The following is a 9,660-nucleotide window of genomic DNA, read 5'->3' as shown; positions in this document are numbered from 1 at the left end:
AATCTTTACAAAAGGACTTCTGAAATAGTAGATTAAAATATAAAGAAGAAAAAAGGTGGAAAAAGACACCTTAAAATGATGCAGAAAAATTAAAGGATGTAAAGATGTATCAGGCAAATAAAAATTAAGCAAATATTTTGTTCAATGCTAATACTAACACAAGAATATAAATATTAGAGGCAAAGACATAAAATTGATATTGATAATAAGTATATGTCACCAACATAAATCAAATACTTATGTAGACAGTATGCCAAATATATGAAAGCAACACTTTTAGAACTGAAAAATAGACAAAATCAATCAGTCTAATTTTAACATATTTTTCTTGCTGCTGCTGCTGCTGCTGCTAAGTCGCTTCAGTCGTGTCCGACTCTGTGCGACCCCATAGACGGCAGCCCACCAGGCTCCCCCGTCCCTGGGATTCTCCAGGCAAGAACACTGGAGTGGGTTGCCATTTCCTTCTCCAATGCATGAAAGTGAAAAGAGAAAGTGAAGTCGCTCAGTCATATCTGACTCCTAGCGACCCCATGGACTGCCACCTACCAGGCCCCTCTGTCCATGGGATTTTCCAGGCAAGAGTACTGGAGTGGGTTGCAATTGCCTTCTCCGATATTTTTCTTGGGAACTAGAAAATCAAAGAAAACTAAAAATAAGGCTGTAAATGATTCAAGCAATTAACCACCTTGGCTTATTATAAAATTCGGCTAAGGAAAGAGTAGAAATTACAATATAACATTCTAAATCCATTGCAATAAATTCATAAAGTAGCAAAAACATTTCTGTAAATTAAATACGCTTACAAATAACATTTATTTTAATTTTTTCTTAATCCATTCAGAAATTCACAAAACAAGCATATGCTTTTAAGAATACAGTTTAAGCAGTACTAAGAAGAAAATGATCTGAAATTTTATTCATTTTTAGAAAACAGGACAGAAAATAAGCCAAGCATTTAACTCAAGAATTGAGAGGAAAGCTTAGTTTAAAGAAAGTAGATGTAAGAATTAATAAAGACAAAGGCAGAAGTTTCTGAGGTGGAAGGGATGGGGGAAATCAACATATGACCGATAAAACCATAACAGCTGCATTTCTTATAATATTGTTAAAGAGGCATTCCTTTGGCAAAACCGACTTTTGCCAATAAATTCAAAAATATAGATGAAATGCATAATTCTCTAGGATGATATAAAATTGTTTAAAGAGAAGATTACAAGTCCTTGGCAGGACCACTAGAGTGAGTAATGGATTAATATCACTCCTGATCTAAGCCTGCCTGACGTCTGGCTCCTCTTTGGAAACCTCAGCGTTAAAGTCACTCACTGAGGACATTGTGGTGCCTCACATGCTGTGACCCTTGGTCTGGGAGACTGCTCTGGACTGGTGAAGATGGTCATGTGTGCCCAGTTGTGACAGACTCTGCGACACCATGGATGGTGGCCCGACAGGCTCCTCTGTCCACGGGATTCTCCAGGCAAGAATACAAGAGTGGGTTGCCATTTCCTCCTCCAGGGGATCTTCGCAGCCAGGAAGATCTAAGTAAACACAGTGTTAAATTAAAGCTATTGTGTCTCCTGAATCTGGCAGCAGATTAGAAGCTGTAATAACCACTAATATTCCTGCTAGTTAAAGAGCTACCTCTAAAAATGCATGAGGCCTAGATAGTTTCATAGCTACTTTTAAAGAACCTTCAAGCAACAGATTGCACTCCATTTTTATTTAAATAGTACTGGCACACAGAGCAAGATGTAACACGTCTCAATTTATTTAAAATCCCTAGCATAACCTTTTTCCTAAATAGGACCAGCTGTTTTATTTAAAATCCCTAGCATAACCTTTTTCCTAAATAGGACCAGCTGAGCACATAAAACTGTAGGTCAGTTTCACTTTTGGTGAGAGACAGATGAAACCGTAGAGGAACCAGAGATCAAATTGCCAACATTCATTGAATCATAGAGAAAGCAAGGGAATTTCAGAAAAACATCTACCTCTCCTTCATTGACTATAGGGCATTCCATGTGGCACTAGTGGGAAGGAACTCGCCTTCCATTTCTAGGAGACTTGAGATGTGGGTTCGATCCCTGGGTCAGGAAGATCCCCTGGAGAAGGAAATGGCAACCTGCTCCAGTATTCTTGCCTGAAGAATTCCACAGACAGAAGAGCCTGGCAGGTTATAGTTCATACAGTTGCACAGAATTGGACATGACTGAAATGACTTTGCTTAGCAAAGTCTATGACTATGTGGTTCAGAACAAACTGGAAAATTCTAAGATATGGGAATGCCAGCCAACCTTGCCTGTCTCCTGAGAAACCTGTATACGGGTCAAAAAGCAACAAGTAGAACTGGGCATAGCACAACTGACTGGTTGTGAATTGGGAAAGAAGTACAATAAGGATGTGTATTGTTACTTGGCTTATTTAACTTCTATGCAAGGCTACAGTTTTTCCAGTAGTCAGGTATGGATGTGAGAGTTGGACCATAAAGAAAGCTGAGCACAGAACAATTGATGCTTTTGAACTGTGGTGTTGGAGAAGACTCTTGAGAGTCCCTTGGACTGCAAGGAGATCCAACCAGTCCATCCTAAAGGAGATCAGTCTTGGCTGTTCATTGGAGGAACTGATGTTGAAGCTGAAACTCCAATACTTTGGCCACCTGATGCGGAGAGCTGACTCATTTGAAAAGACCCTGATGATGGGAAAAATTGAGGGCAGGAGGAGAAGGGGATGACAGAGTATGAGATGGTTGGATGGCATCACCGACACAATGGACATGGGTTTGGGTGGACTCTGGGAGTTGGTGATGGACAGGGAGGCCTGCTGTGCTGTGGTTCATGGGGTCACAAAGAGTTGGACACAACTGAACTGAACTGAACTGAACTGAATGCATAGTACATCATGCAAAATGCTAGGCTGGGTGAATCAAAGCTATAATCAAGACTGCTGGGAGAAATATCAACAACCTCAGATACACAGATGATATCACTCTAATGGCAAAATGTGAAGAGGAACTAAGAAGCCTCTTGATGAGGGTAAAAGAGGAGAGTGGAAAAAGCGGCTTGAAACACAACATTAAACAATCTAAGATCATAGCACATGGTCCCATCTCTTCATGTCAAATAGATGGGGAAAAAGTGGAAGTAGTGACAGATTTTCTTTACTTGGGCTCCAAAATCACTGCAGACAGTGAAATTAAAAGATGCTTCCTCCTTAGAAGGAAAGCTATGACAAACCTAGAAAGCCTGTTAAAAAGCAGAGACATCCCTTTGCTGGCAAAGGCCCATCTAGTCAAAGCTATGGTTTTTCCATTAGTCATGTATGGATGTGAGAGTTGGACCATAAGGAAGGCTGAGTGCTGAAGAATTGATGCGTTTAAATTGTGGTGCTAGAGAAGACTCTTGAGTGTCCCTTGGAGATCAAGGAGATCAAACCAGTCAATCCTAATGGAAATTAATCCTGAAAATTCATTGGAAGGACTGATGCTGGAGCTCCAATACTTTGGCCACCTGATGCAAAGAGCTGACTCATAGAAAAGACCCTGATGCTGGGAAAGATTAAAGGCAAAAGGAGAAGGGGATGGTAGAGGATGAGATGATTAGATAGCATCACTGACTCAATGGACATGAATTTGAGCAAAGTTTGGGAGATAGTGAAGGACAGGGGAGCCTGGTTGCTGCAGTCCATGGGATCACAAAGAATAGGACATGACTTAGTGACTAAACAAGAACAAGAGAAGTTTTAAATCAAACATACTAGTAAACTTTGCTATTATCTCTTGAAATTAAAAAATGTTCATTTGACCTAAAAATTAATTCTATGAAAGAATTGTGCATGTGTGTACATCAGTAACTAATTAACTATAGCATTATTAGTGTGACAAGAAATAAAATTATCCTAAATGCCCACCAACAGGAAGATGGTTACATGAATCACATTATAACCATTCTATGGAATTTCATGTAGTTGTTAAAAAGCTACATAGAGTTAAAAGAATAAAGTGGGAATGTGTATGTGTGTATGTCTATACATAGACAGGGCAATATACATATACACATATTTATTTATATGTATTTAGAATGTGAGATGTGGAGCTGAAAGACTCAGTGTTTTGTCCAGGCTATGCAACCTTGTATGTATCTCCTGACTCTTCTAATCCTGAAGTTCTACAACTCAGAAGTATTTAATGATATATGTATATAAAATAGTTTGTATCTTCTAATCCCCAAACTCCAAATTCATCTCTTCCTGGTCCTCATTTCCCTTGTAGCCACAGTCTACTCTCTATGTTGTGAGTCTGTTTCTGTTTGTAAATATGTACATTTGTGTCATACTTTAGATTCCACATATAAGTGATATATGGTATTTGTTTTTCTCTTTCTGTGTATGATTATCTCTAGGTCCATTCATGTAGCTGCACATGGTATTAATTTCATTCTTTTTAATGGCTGCATAATACTCCATTATGCATGTGTGTATAGTCTTCTTTATCCATTAATCTGTCAATGGGCATTTGGTTGTTTCCATATTTTGACTGTTGTAAATAGTGCTGCTATGAACATAAGAGTACGTATACCTTTAAAAATCTTTTTATTTACCTATTTTTATAATTTTTATTGGAGTATAGTTGATTTTACAGTGTTATCTTACTTTCTGCTGTACAGCAAAGTGAATCAGTTATACATATATATATATATCAGTTCTTTTTTAGATTTTCCCATATTCGTCATTACAGAGTATTTTTTGTTTGTTTGTTTTTAATTAATTTATTTATTTTAATTGGAGGCTAATTACTTTACAATATTGTAGTGGTTTTTGCCATACATTGACATGAGTCAGCCATGGGTATTCATGTGTTCCCCATCCTGAACCCCCCTCCCACCTCCCTCCCCATCCCATCCCTCTGGGTCATCCCAGTGCACCAGCCCTGAGCACCCTGTCTCATGTATCGAACCTTGACTGGAGATCTGTTTCACATATGATAATATACATGTTTCAATGCTGTTCTCTCAAATCATCCCACCCTTGCCTTCTCCCACAGAGTCCAAAAGACCGTTCTTTATATCTGTGTCTCTTTTGCTTTCTCACATATAGGGTCATCGTTACCATCTTTCTAAATTCCATATATATGCATTAGTATACTGTATTGGTGTTTTTCTTTCTGACTTCCTTCACTCTGTATAATAGGCTCCAGTTTCATCCACCTCATTAGAAGTGATTCAAATGCATTCTTTTTAATGGCTGAGTAATACCGCATTGTGTCATTACAGAGTATTGAGTAGAGCTCTCTGCGTTATACAGTAGGTCCTTGCATGCATGCTCAGTCACTTCAGTCGTGTCAGACTCTTTGAAACTCTGTGGACTGTAGCCCACCAGGCTCCTCTGTCCATGGGATTCTCCAGGCAAGAATACTTGAGTGGGTTGCCATGCCCTCCTCCAGGGGATCTTCCTGACCCAGGGATTGAACCCATGTCTCCTGCATTGCAGGTGGATTCTTTACCTACTGAACCACCTGGGAAACCCACAGTAGGTCCTTATTAGTTACCTATTTTATATATAGTAGAGTGTATATGTCAATCCCAAGCTTCCAATTTATCCCTCTCCCCCTTTCTCCTCAGGTAACCATAGCTTGTTTCCTAAATCTGTAGCTCTATTTCAGTTTTGTAGGTAAGTTCATTTGTACCATTTTTTTTTTTTTTTAGATTCTACATACTAGTGATATTATACAATATTTGTCCGTCTCTGTCTGACTTACTTCACTCAGTATGACAATCTCTAGGTCCATTTGCGTTGTACCAATGACACTATTTCATTTTTTATGGCTGAGAAATATTCAAGTGTATATGTGTACCACATCTTCATTATCCATTCCTCTGTTGATGGACATTTAGGTTGCTTCCATGTTCTGGTCATTGTAAATAGTGCTGCAATGAACTTGGGGTGCATGTATCTTTTTGAGTTTTAGTTTTCTTTGGATATATGCCCAGGAGTGGGATTGCTAGATCATATGGTAGCTATATTTTTGGCTTTTTAAGGAACCTTCTTACTGTTCTCCCTAATGGCTGCACCAATTTACATTTCTATGAACAGTGTAGGAGGATTCCCTTTCCTTCACCCCATCTCTAATATCTGTTGCTTGCAGATTTTTGATTAGGGCCATTCTGACCAGTGTGCATGGTTTTGATTTGCATTTCTCTAATAATTAGAGATCTTGAACATCTTTTCATGTGCTTTTTAGCCCTCTTTATGTCTTCTTTGGAGAAATGTCTGTTTAGATCTTCTGCTCATTTTTTGATTGGATTGTTTGTAGGGTTTTTTTTTTTGACATGAGATGTTTGTATATTTTGGAGATTAATCTCTGTAGGTTGCTTCATTTGCAGATATTTTCTCCTATTCTGTGGGTTGTCTTTTCATTTGGTTTATAGTTTCCTTTGCTGTGCAAAAGCTTTTTGAATTAGAGTTTTCTCCATATATATACTCAGAAATGGGATTGCTGGGTCACGTGGGCACTATTTTTAGTTTTTTGAAGAACCTTCCTACTGCCCTCCAAAGTAGCTATACCAATTTATATTCTCACAACAGTGTGGGAGGGTTCCCTTTTCTCTACACCCTTGCTAACATTTTTTTATTTGTAGAATTTTTGATGATGGCCATTCTGACCAGTGTGAGGTGATATCTCACTATGATTTGATTTGTGGTTTTCTCTAATAATTAATGATTTTGAACATCTTTTTTAGGTGCCTGTTAGTCATCTGTATATCTTCTTTGGAAAACTGCCTATTAAGGGCTTCTGCCCACTGTTTGATTGGGTTATTTTGTTGTTGTTGTTATTGAGTTATATGAGCTGTTTGTACATTTTGGATATTAACCTCTATTAGTTGCGTCATTTTCAAATATTTTTGCCCATTCAGTAGGTGTCTTTTCATCTTGTTTATGGGTTCCTTTGCTATGCAAAAGCTTGTAAGTTTGATCAGGTCCCATTTGTTTATTTTTGTTTTCATTTCTATTGTCTTCAAAGACAGACCTAAGAAAACAGTGGTATGATTTATGTCAGGAATGTTTTGCCTATGTTCTCTTCAAGGAGTTTTATGGTGTCATGCCTTATGTTTAAGTCTTTAACCCATGTTGACTTTATTTTTCTGTAGAGTGTGAAGGTATATTCTAAGTTCATTCATTTATAGTGGCTGTCCAACCTTCCCAACACCACGTGCTGCCCTGTCTTTCCCCATTGTATATTCTTGCCTCTTTTGTTAAAGATTAATTGATGATAGACATGTGGGTTTATTTCTGGGTTCTCTCTTCTGTTCCATTAATCCATGTGTATGTTTTTGTGCCAATACCTCACTGTTTTGATTACAGTAGGTTTGTAGTATTGTCTGAAGTCTGAGAGGGTTATGCCTCCTGCTTTATTCTTTTGCTTCAGAACTGCTTTGGCAATTGTGGGTTTTTTGTGGGTCCATTTAAATTTTAGGATTATTTGTTCTATTTCTAGTTCTATGAAAAATATCATGGACAATTTGATAGGGATCACATTATATCTGTAGATTACTTTGGGTAGTATGTCCATTTTAATAATATACTTTCAGTCCAAAAGCTTGGGGTATTTTTCCATTTCTTTGAATCATCTTCAGTTTCCTTTATTAAAAGTTTATACTTCTCAGTGTATAAGTTTTTCTCTCCTTGGTCAGGTTGATTCCCAGGTATTTTTTCCTGATGCAATTTTAAAGAGATTGTTTTTCTACTTTCCCTTTCTGGTAATTCATTGCTAATGTAAATAAATACAACCAATTTCTATGTGTTAATCTTTTATCTTACTACCTTGTTGAATTCACTTCTCAGTGCTAGTAGTTTTTGTGTGTAGTCTTTAGTATCTTCTATATAAAGTACATGTGATTTTGCAAATATTATAATTTTATCTCTTCCCTTACAATTTGGATAGCTTATACTTTTCTTATATGACTGCTGTGACTAGGACTTCTAGTACTATATTGAATAGACATGGTGAGAGTGGGCATCCTTGTCTTGTTCCAAATTTTAGAGGGGAAGCATTCAGCTAAAAAGCTGAATTTCACCATGGAGTATTATGTTGGCTGTGAATTTGTCATAAACAGCTTTTATTCTGTTGAGCTGTGTTTCCTCTATACTCACTTCAGTAAGAGTTTTTTTAAAACGTATTTTTAGTATTTATTACAAATGTTGCAGTCAGTTTGGTATATGCCAACAATCATGCAGTTTTAACATTTAGGAGTGTGAAAAACACTTAACAATTTCCAAAGGGATATATAGGTGTTATGGTCTTCATTTCAGAGAAGCATAAGTGATTGAATTATTGTCTGCTCTTTAGTGTTTCACCTAACCATTCCATTGCCTCATCAAAGCAAGTGCCTTTGGTTATTGAAGTTTTGAATATTTGCTATTTTTGGTCCTTCAAGACAGGTAGCTCAAGTGAATTTGCCATCTCTGAGGGAGTCATGTCCTGTTCCGTTGTCCTGCTTATTTGTAAACCCCCTAAAATGGCTCTTCTCAGCTCTTCTTCCTCCAAATTGGCAACTAACTCTGATTTTGAAATACCAATTTGGTCTTGGTCACCACAATCTACTACATAAATGACTGCATGCGAGTTTGAATAATAACATCAGTTGTCTGCCCTCCCAAATCCTAGACTTGGAATTTAAGGTTTTTGTATATTGCCATCTCAATATTAAATCCAACGGTAGGAATAGTGGCAATGACTTCTCCAACCTGTAATCAGTACAAAATTGTGGTTTTTCCTGCTCCACCTAATCCCAAAATTAAAATTCTCATTTCCTAGGTTCCAAACAAACTGGAAAAAATGCTTGAGAAAATGTCACCCATGATGAACCACCTGTCCACCCTCATCAACCAAAGCCAGTTCAGCTCCCAGGCAGTTTTCTTAAAAACTTGCTTAGCCTACAACTTCTTCACTGGACTCCTGGCAGTGCTTGGAGCAAGGGGCCATGGAGACTGCACACCAGGAAACTGGTAAGAGTTTAATTTTATCAAATGCTTTTTCTACATCTGTTGAGATGATCATGTGTTTTTTGTTTTTTGTTGATGTGACATATCACAATGTTTGATTTGCGTATGTTAAACCATCCTTGTGATCCTGGGATGACTCCAGCTTGGTTGTGGTGCATGATCTATGTGTTGCTGAATTCAGCTTGATAATATTTTGCTGAGAATTTTTGTATCTATATTCGTCCAAGATATTGGCTGTAATTTTCTTATAGTGTCTTTGTCTGGTTTTGGTATCAAAGTGATGGTGGCTTCATATTGATAGAATGCCTTTGGGAGTGTTCCCTCCTCTTGTATCTTTTGAGAGAGTTTAAGAAGGAGTGGTACAGGTTCTTCTTTGTGTGTTGGGTAGAATTCCCCAGTAAAGCCATCTAGTCCTGGACTTTTGTTTGCAGGGAGGGTTTTTTTTGTGTGTGTGTGTGTGTGTGTGTGTTTAATTACAGATTTATTACAGAATTTTTATTACAGATTCTACTTATTGGTCTGTTCAAATTCTCTCTCTTCTTGATTGAGTTTTGGTGGGCTGTGTTTCTAGAAAGTTGCCCAAAGTTTCCCATTTCTTCTAGATTGTCCAATTTGTTGGCACATGATAATACTCTCAGATTTTTTTTTCCCTGCAGTATCTGAGTA

General features: G+C 37.6%; 1 pseudogene; it reads right to left on the bottom strand.

Moving 5' to 3' along the window:
• Positions 1-8,218: 8,218 nt before the first annotated feature.
• On the bottom strand, positions 8,219-8,850 carry LOC109564554 (ADP-ribosylation factor-like protein 1 pseudogene; annotated as a pseudogene).
• Between the last annotated feature and the right edge of the window lie 810 nt (positions 8,851-9,660).

Source organism: Bos indicus, chromosome 10 (genome assembly GCF_029378745.1).
Source record: "Bos indicus isolate NIAB-ARS_2022 breed Sahiwal x Tharparkar chromosome 10, NIAB-ARS_B.indTharparkar_mat_pri_1.0, whole genome shotgun sequence".
Lineage (NCBI taxonomy): Eukaryota > Metazoa > Chordata > Mammalia > Artiodactyla > Bovidae > Bos > Bos indicus.
This window is presented reverse-complemented; position numbering and strand designations above follow the sequence as displayed.